The sequence below is a fragment of the Oncorhynchus mykiss genome, chromosome 21 (genome assembly GCF_013265735.2).
Source record: "Oncorhynchus mykiss isolate Arlee chromosome 21, USDA_OmykA_1.1, whole genome shotgun sequence".
In the NCBI taxonomy this organism is placed as follows: domain Eukaryota; kingdom Metazoa; phylum Chordata; class Actinopteri; order Salmoniformes; family Salmonidae; genus Oncorhynchus; species Oncorhynchus mykiss.
In genome coordinates, this window is record NC_048585.1 from 23,250,111 (window position 1) to 23,259,458 (window position 9,348).

At 46.6% G+C, this 9,348-nt stretch overlaps 1 non-coding gene across 1 annotated transcript; it reads right to left on the minus strand.

Annotated features, from left to right (window-relative positions):
* Nucleotides 1–1,648: 1,648 nt before the first annotated feature.
* trnaa-ugc lies at nt 1,649–1,722 on the minus strand. The gene has a single exon. It is a non-coding gene; the product is annotated as a tRNA-Ala (tRNA).
* Nucleotides 1,723–9,348: the final 7,626 nt, after the last annotated feature.

Sequence of the window (9,348 nt, forward strand, 5' to 3'; positions counted from 1 at the left end):
CACACACACACACATCCATGCAGGCATGCACACACACACCAATTTGAAGACACAAACTGGATAGATAGTCTGTGCGCGTGCCAATGTGCCCGGTGTACACGCTTGCGTGTGGGTTTTCCTTTGTGTTTGAGTGCGCGCACCGATATGAGTAATGCCATGTATTAGTCAAAAGTATGGTTCCTAATCTCTCTGCAAACACTGATATAAAAAGAGGGGGGAAAAACATGGAGGAGCACCTGTCTCGCAGAAGCGTGCCAGGTGCAAACACAGAATGGGAAAACATTGTTCTGGAGACACACCTAGGAGGACAGACAGACAGACTAGCTCCCTGCAGTGTCTACATCTCCAGGCAGGCCACAGTGATACGTCACCGAGTGAAGAGGATTTAGTTTGATTCAATGACTGTATTCAAGGCCATTGCCAATTCAGAGGAGAAGCATCACACTGAGCATTAGTACTGTCAATGTCATGGAAAACAATTTACACGTCTTTTGTTTGCCTATAAAACTACAATAGGACGTGCTTATTTCCAACTGTTTGCTCATCGACCACTTACGTTCCTTTTACCACTTTACAGGACGTTTGTTCTACTTTCTATGCCATTTCTTGCATCACCCAGACTGATATGCGCATGCCGCACAGGCATAATCACATCCAGATTGTGCCATTGTTAAAATAGATATTTTTAACTAGTTGTCGGTGTGTCTGGGCTCAGGTCTCCAGGTTAATGATAAACGTGAGGCGGTTTGATCTTTATTAATATGGCATATCATATCCCAATAAAACGTTTTGCCAAAGCCAGAAATGAGCCTCCATATCTTTATGGCCTTTCAGTTAAGATGCTGCAGCAGCATGCCTGGGAGCAGATGAGAGGCGGTTCACACTGTAAAGACATTACTCTCAAGGCCAGCCAACGACTGGCAGGCACACACCCATAACGCTGTTTGGTATTCCCCTGTCCAGCCTATTCTACAGAATACTCCTCTGTCTGGATTTTCCCTGTTGTGAAATCAACGGTTTTGCTGTTTCTATCAAAGGTCATAGTTTGGCTCATTGTAACTGTCAAAAGAAACTGTTGAAGGAGTCTAGTAATCTTACTGAGACAATGTCTCAAACACAGTGTGTATATAAAGACGTGCCAGTTCAATCACATTCACGGACTCACAAATGAATCACAGACTGGGTTGGGTGTTGAGTTGTAAATAAGGGATACCTGTAGTATACAGCGTTGGACTAAGGGGTCTTCTGGCTCGGAGCTCCGCTGTGTGGCCTTTTGTTCCGTCTTCTGTTGGGGAGTACATGTCCTGACCAGCGAGCCAGTGGGGCTCCACAGGGTCCGACCGGTCCAGGAGCTGCACACGGGACAGGGAGCCCAGGTCCCCTGAGTCACAGCCCACTGTCAGAGCAGCCAAGCCTGTGGACATCTCTGCAGAGGTGGCATACAGTATACAGGACAACTGAAGCATTATGTGAAACAGCAGATCCAACACATCAGAACTAAAGCATTAAAAAGGGACTATGGGAGTCCATTGGATCAGTCCATCTATTAACTCCTTTTTAATTGACATTTTTTGTATTTTCTTTGTCATTTAGCAGACACTCTTATCCAGAGCAACTTAGAGTAGTGAGTGCATAGATTTTTCATACTGGTCCCATGTGGGAATCAAACCCACAGCCCTGGCATTGCAAGTGCCATGCTCTACCAACTGAGCCACAGAGGACTCAACAAACAATACATTAGTCAGGACCAGAGTGACCACCTTCTCTGATTCCCTACATTCAGGGGGTTATCACAGGGATTCCATTAGACATGGATAACCAGAGATAGTGTAGGCCAAGGCCAGGGATAGCCTCTCTGAACCAGATTAGAGGTAGAGGAAATAGTCCTGTATGGATCAGTGAGGTGTGTGTGCAAATATGACTGACAACCCTCAAGCTCCACCCCCCCAGTCCTAGGCTCCAGAGTTCTCTGTCACCGCCAATTAAAAGAGGATCAGTAACAGTGTGGGCTCCCTGCCCATGCAAATCCTCGGCCCACGCCGTCCAGGCAGAGAGCAGGGTGTGGAGCTGCTGTTCCCTGGGAGGGGATTTCACACAGCCGCTGGGCTGGAGCTGCCTCATAACACGCTCCGCTGCAGGTCAACCCTGCTTCTCCTCTCAATGCAATCTCAGTCCCACCATCTCAGCCAACCACACAGCAGCCATAGTGGAATGCATTGTGTTTTATAGCACATAAAAAGTATCACATCTGGATAGTTTTCTAGTTAAGTACAGTACTGCGTTTTTACAGTATGCCCTTAGAGATTAACTTTTAGAGACTTTGAGCGACTTGAAATGAATTCCACCTAGATCAGGGGAAGACAACCCTGTTCCTGGAGTGATGCAGGTACTGCAGGATGACGTTCCAACTAGGCACCACACCTGACCACCACATGCTAATTATGCAGTTCAGTGATTGCCTACATTCAACACACCTGGTCTTCCAGGTCAGTTAAATCAAAAAACATGACGTGCCTGTGGACCTCTAGGACCAGGGTTGCCTTCCCCTATCATAGGGAAGGCTCCTGCCTCTACAATGCGTTGCGTGTGTCTCTGGGTGTGTTTCTGTTTGTCAGGTAAACCCCTTCAGGTGAGGAAAAAAGAACTGACTGTCTGATTGATTAAGGAGTTGTGGTGAAGGAAGTCCCGTGGTGAAACACATTGTGATGACACACTTTCAGTTAGGCTGGGAGTTAACCCCCTCATTAGCCATGACAATGCAACCCATTGTAAAGACACACTGTTACAGATAACAAAGGTCTAACCCTGTGATTAAAGTGTTAACTAGCTATACTGCCACCCAGACGGGGTCACTGGAGTTTTGACAGACACACATGGATGCCTGTGAGTCAGTAGCAAAGTTTAAGCAGTCAGTCAGTATAAGACAGTTTTACATTTCTTTGCTTTCCAGGCTCTATACGGATGGTAGATGTCTATATTTGTCAATTGAGGAAGATGTTACAGCACAGAACAGAAGAGTGGAATTAAGCTGCTGCAGCAGTGGTGGTAGCTGACATGATCCCATCACATCCTCAGGGCAAAGGTCATGGAGGTCAGACGGAGGTTCAGGTCAAGCGAGCAGGTTAAACATCCTAAACACCTTGTCAGGTATTAGAGGGGATGAGAGAAGCTTGGGGAAGTCCTCAGTGAGTGAGAAAATCACTGTCTGCGTTGGGTAATGTTTCCTTTCACAGCTCACTGAACTGACTAACTTCAGTAGACACACACACACACACACATTTACTGTACACACACAAAGACGTGACACACTGTTCCACAACAGAGCGCCGAGATCCACACATCACCGTCACACCCCAGTCCATTACACGAGAGAGGCTGAGGAAGGAGTGCATGTCCAATTGAGGCATTAACGGCGGTCAGACAAACATGTCCACAACAACCACAAACAGGAAAAAGAAATCAGGTGCCGTGACCTTTTCATTGACATAACTGTCTAAATAACGCTAATTAATTTTAACACCACGGACTGCCCAGGTAGAAACAACTCTAAACATCAAGTGCATTCCACAAGTAGGTAGTTAAGCATTCACATGCTATAAAAAAATAAACGGTTAATTCACCAACTTTGATGCAAAGTAAAAAGCCTTCTTCTTTTTCAAGTGTCTATACAGTTTGAGGAGCACATGTATGCATGTATGACATAAATATAGAGAACGTTTCTGATGTAATCGTTGTGTAGACCCTTGACAGGTATGACATCAGTGGTATTTTATACGATCTACTGGACATAATCTGGGTGCTCTGTACAGGACCTGTACCAGGTGGGCTGCAGTCTGCTGGGCTGAGTGGGTGGTCTAGGGACACACAAGAGCCGGTCTGCGGGGCGATGGCCTCTAGTTCCTCAAACACATGGGACTGGCTAGAGCTGACCTGAGAACAGCGGGACGAGGAGGACACTGTCACCGCCATCTGAAACAGCACAAGCAGGATTGGCATATCACATAGAGAATATACTACTGTACTGTGTTACATGATGCAATAGAAAGAGAGGATCCGTTCCGAGCAGAACCCCGATTTATTTATTTACAGTGTTCCGACCAGCATAATAAAGTTCTGAATCGGTTCGATCCTCCTAAAAAAGTAATGGTTTGTTCATTTTTTAACCCTGTGAAATCAACATCATTCTTTCATTTAGTCCACCGATAAGCGTGGATAGAGCAGCTTGCTGTGGAACGTGTAAGCTAGTTGTTTACATGTTTGAGGACAGATAAGTGCAGGCGAGAGATGTGACTGACGAGAGATGTGACTGAAATTTCACGGGTGGGGAGAGAGCGAGAGAGAGGAGTGGACGTGGAGGGGGCTTGGCTTGAAGTGCTGAGCACCATGACATGTTGTGAATTGGAATATGTTTAACTTCACTGTATTACAGAATTACAGTATATACTAGACACTGGTTCTCAAGATGTAAAAGTAACGGTTCGGTTCCGCAACACTAGAGAGCACTTTCTTTCCAGGTTCAGTTTCTGTTCCTCTAAAAACAAAATGGGTTTATGCTGCTCCCTGAACCAGTTCCAACACCTGGTTGTAACTCAATTAGTGCCAGACTGCCTGTCCCCTCAAGGCTTCAGAGAAGGCTCGGTATCGTACCCATGCACACACAACAAACACACACTTCACCCAGGCACCCAACAAACTCCCATTCCTCCTTGCCCTGAGCCGGTGTCATCAAACCTCCACCACCACCACGATACCAGGACCTCCACGGGAGAGGATGCCCCCCCAGGTGGAGTCTGTCAGCCTACACAGAGCCAGTCAGACCCTGGGGCTATGGGAGATGGTACTATACACACAGGAGCAACGCTCTCCCTCTAAGCCCTCATTACCACATACCTCACTCACAGGACTGGCCAAACTGTCCGCCCTTAAATCACTCATTACTTGACTCTTCTCAAAACACACCTGTTTTCTTTGCCTTTTTTGTAACGGTAACTGAAAATAGTGTGCTGAGGGTTTCTGTCATGATGACAGCCTTAAAGAATGAACTCTTCTTCTCTCATGTGGACATGTAAAAAAAGATAGCAGACAAACTAGTAATATATACACAAGCAAATAAAGAACACGCAAACTCAGCTCCTTTACGTCTGACTACACACACACACACACACACACACACACACAATTGTGCATTCCAGTGCCTCGGCTCTCTACTCAGAGAGACAATGGAGGGACTTGACTTGACACTTTAAAGCATATTGTTGCTGTCAAGTCAGCCGTCATTCCGAGGAGTGCTACGGAGTCGGGAGGTGGTGTTGGAGGAAGGGGAGGTGGATAGGGGGGCGTAGGGGCAAGGCCAGGCAAGCCAGGAAGGAGTCAGCCCAGACAAGGCTCCTCTGTGTCTCCATGTACCCCCCTGTCCCCCCACTCTGGTCACATCGTGGGGCTGAAAGGCTGGGTGGTGTCCTGGGTCTGGGTGGTGGAGCGTCCGGGCCAGGGCACCACAATAGGACAGCGTCCCGCTCCATCCCGCTCCATTGTCAAGGACAGTTACACTCTGGAGATGATGCTCAATGAGGGGTCGCCTTGGGGTCACCCTCTGATTGTTGGGCCCTGGCGTGGGGATGTTAAAGGGAGCTGAGGGGAGCACACAATGAGAGGACCCCGTCTGAAAAGGGCAGCAGAGGGTTGAGGGGTTTCTGCACACCCATACTCTGTGCGCACACACACACACACACACACACACACACACACACACACACACAAGGGATCATTAGCTTGTATATCACTCTGCCCAAGGCATTGACATGACTAACTATGGGAAAGAAATCCAGCAAGATTTCTATTTTGTTCTCAAATACTTATACTGTAACATATATATTTTTTATATGATAAAAATAACAAACTTCATATTGAATGTAGAATTGTTGACTGTTGAAATGTTTTCACCAAAACCTGGGTCTGTCTACATATGTTTCAAAGACAAAATGAGAAAGAAAATCCAGAAAATCACATTGTATGATTTTTAATGAATTTATTTGCAAATTATCATCTTTTTAAGTGGGAGAACTTGCACAATTGGTGGCTGACTAAATACTTTTTTTGCCCCACTGTATAGCTATTGTTTTGTTTTTTTGTGTGTGATTTGGATTCATCCCCTCTACCACACGGAACCCCACTAATCCTACCAACGGAAATGCACGAGGTGGCTAATAACAGACCTCCATCCTATGCTAGCTTGCTACCGATGGCCCGGCTAGCTGTCTAAATCTGTGACCTCAACCAACCTCTCTACTCACTGGACCCTTTTGATCACTCGACTAAGCATGCCTCTCCTTAATGTCATCATGCCTTGTCCATTGCTGTTCTGGTTAGTGTTTATTGGCTTATTTCACTGTAGAGCCTCTAGTCCTGCTCACTATACCTTATCCAACCTATTAGTTCCACCACCCACACATGCGATGACATCTCCTGGTTTCAATGATGTTTCTAGAGACAATATCTCTCTCTTCATCACTCAATACCTAGGTTTACCTCCACTGTATTCACACCCTACCATACCTTTGTCTGTATATTATACCTTGAAGCTATTTTATCGCCCCCAGAGACCTCCTTTTACTCTCTGTTCCAGACGACCAATTCTTATTGCTTTTAGCCATACCCTTATCCTACTACTCCTCTGTTCCTCTGGCGATGTAGAGGTGAATCCAGGCCCTGCAGTGCCTAGCTCCACTCCTATTCCCCAGGCGCTCTCTTTTGATGACTTCTGTAACCGTAATAGCCTTGGTTTCATGCATGTTAACATTAGAAGCCTCCTCCCTAAGTTTGTTCTATTCACTGCTTTAGCACACTCTGCCAACCCGGATGTTCTAGCTGTGTCTGAATCCTGGCTTAGGAAGACCACCAAAAATGTTAATCCCAAACTACAACATTTCCAGACAAGATAGAACTGCCAAAGGGGGCGGTGTTGCAATCTACTGCAAAGATAGCCTGCAGAGTTCTGTCCTACTATCCAGGTCTGTACCCAAACAATTTGAACTTCTACTTTTAAAAATCCACCTCTCTAACAACAAGTCTCTCACCGTTGCCGCCTGCTATAGACCACCCTCTGCCCCCAGCTGTGCTCTGGACACCATATGTGAACTGATTGCCCCCCATCTATCTTCAGAGCTCGTGCTGCTAGGCGACCTAAACTGGAACATGCTTAACACCCCAGCCATCCTACAATCTAAGCTTGATGCCCTCAATCTAACACAAATGATCAATGAACCTACCAGGTACCTCCCCAAAGCCTTAAACACGGGCACCCTCATAGATATCATCCTAACCAACTTGCCCTCTAAATACACCTCTGCTGTCTTCAACCAAGATCTCAGCGATCACTGCCTCATTGCCTGCATCCGTAATGGGTCAGCGGTCAAACGACCTCCACTCATCACTGTCAAACGCTCCCTGAAACACTTCAGTGAGCAGGCCTTTCTAATCGAACTGGCCGGGGTATCCTGGAAGGATATTGATCTCATCCCGTCAGTAGAGGATGCCTGGGTATTTTTTTTAAATGCCTTCCTAACCATCTCAAATAAGCATGCCCCATTCAAGAAATTTAGAACCAGGAACAGATATAGCCCTTGGTTCTCCCCAGACCTGACTTTCCTTAACCAACACAAAAACATCCTATGGCGTTCTGCATTAGCATCGAACAGCCCCCGTGATATGCAGCTGTTCAGGGAAGCTAGAAACCATTATACACAGGCAGTTAGAAAAGCCAAGGCTAGCTTTTTCAAGCATAAATTTGCTTCCTGCAACAGTAACTCAAAAAAGTTCTGGGACACTGTAAACTCCCAGCTGCCCACTGCACTGAAGATAGGAAACACTGTCACCACTAATAAATCCACCATAATTGAGAATTTCAATAAGCATTTTTCTACGGCTGGACATGCTTTCCACCTGGCTACTCCTACCCCGGTCAACAGCACTGCACCCCCCACAGCAACTCGCCCAAGCCTTCCCCATTTCTCCTTCTCCCAAATCCAGTCAGCTGATGTTCTGAAAGAGCTGCAAAATCTGGACCCCTACAAATCAGCCGGGCTAGACAATCTGGACCCTTTCTTTCTAAAATTATCTGCTGAAATTGTTGCCACCCCTATTACTAGCCTGTTCAACCTCTCTTTCGTGTCGTCTGAGATTCCCAAAGATTGGAAAGCAGCTGCGGTCATCCCCCTCTTCAAAGTAGGGGACACTCTTGACCCAAACTGCTACAGACCTATATCTATCCTACCCTGCCTTTCTAAGGTCTTCGAAAGCCAAGTTAACAAACAGATCACCGACCATTTCGAATCTCACCATACCTTCTCTGCTATGCAATCTGGTTTCAGAGCTGGTCATGGGTGCACCTCAGCCACGCTCAAGGTCCTAAACGATATCTTAACCGCCATCGATAAGAGACATTACTGTGCAGCCGTATTCGTTGATCTGGCCAAGGTTTTCGACTCTGTCAATCACCACATCCTCATCGGCAGATTCGACAGCCTTGGTTTCTCTAATGACTGCCTCGCCTGGTTCACCAACTACTTCTCTGATAGAGTTCAGTGTGTCAAATCGGAGGGTCTGCTGTCCGGACCTCTGGCAGTCTTTATGGGGGTGCCACAGAGTTCAATTCTTGGACCGACTCTCTTCTCTGTATACATCAATGATGTCGCTCTTGCTGCTGGTGAGTCTCTGATCCACCTCAACGCAGACGACACCATTCTGTATACTTCTGGCCCTTCTTTGGACACTGTGTTAACATCCCTCCAGGCAAGTTTCAATGTCATACAACTCTCCTTCCGTGGCCTCCAATTGCTCTTAAATACAAGTAAAACTAAATGCATGCTCTTCAACCGATCGCTGCCTGCACCTACCTGCCTGTCCAACATCACTACTCTGGAGGGCTCTGACTTAGAATACGTGGACAACTACAAATACCTAGGTGTCTGGTTAGACTGTAAACTCTCCTTCCAGACCCACATCAAACATCTCCAATCCAAAGTTAAATCTAGAATTGGCTTCCTATTTCGCAACAAAGCATCCTTCACTCATGCTGCCAAACATACCCTTGTAAAACTGACCATCCTACCAATCCTCGACTTCGGCGATGTCATTTACAAAATAGCCTCCAATACCCTACTCAACAAATTGGATGCAGTCTACCACAGTACAATCCGTTTTGTCACCAAAGCCCCATATACTACCCACCATTGCGACCTGTACGCTCTCGTTGGCTGGTCCTCGCTTCGTACTTGTCGCCAAACCCACTCCATGTCATCTACAAGACCCTGCTAGGTAAAGTCCCCCCTTATCTCAGCTCGCTGGTCA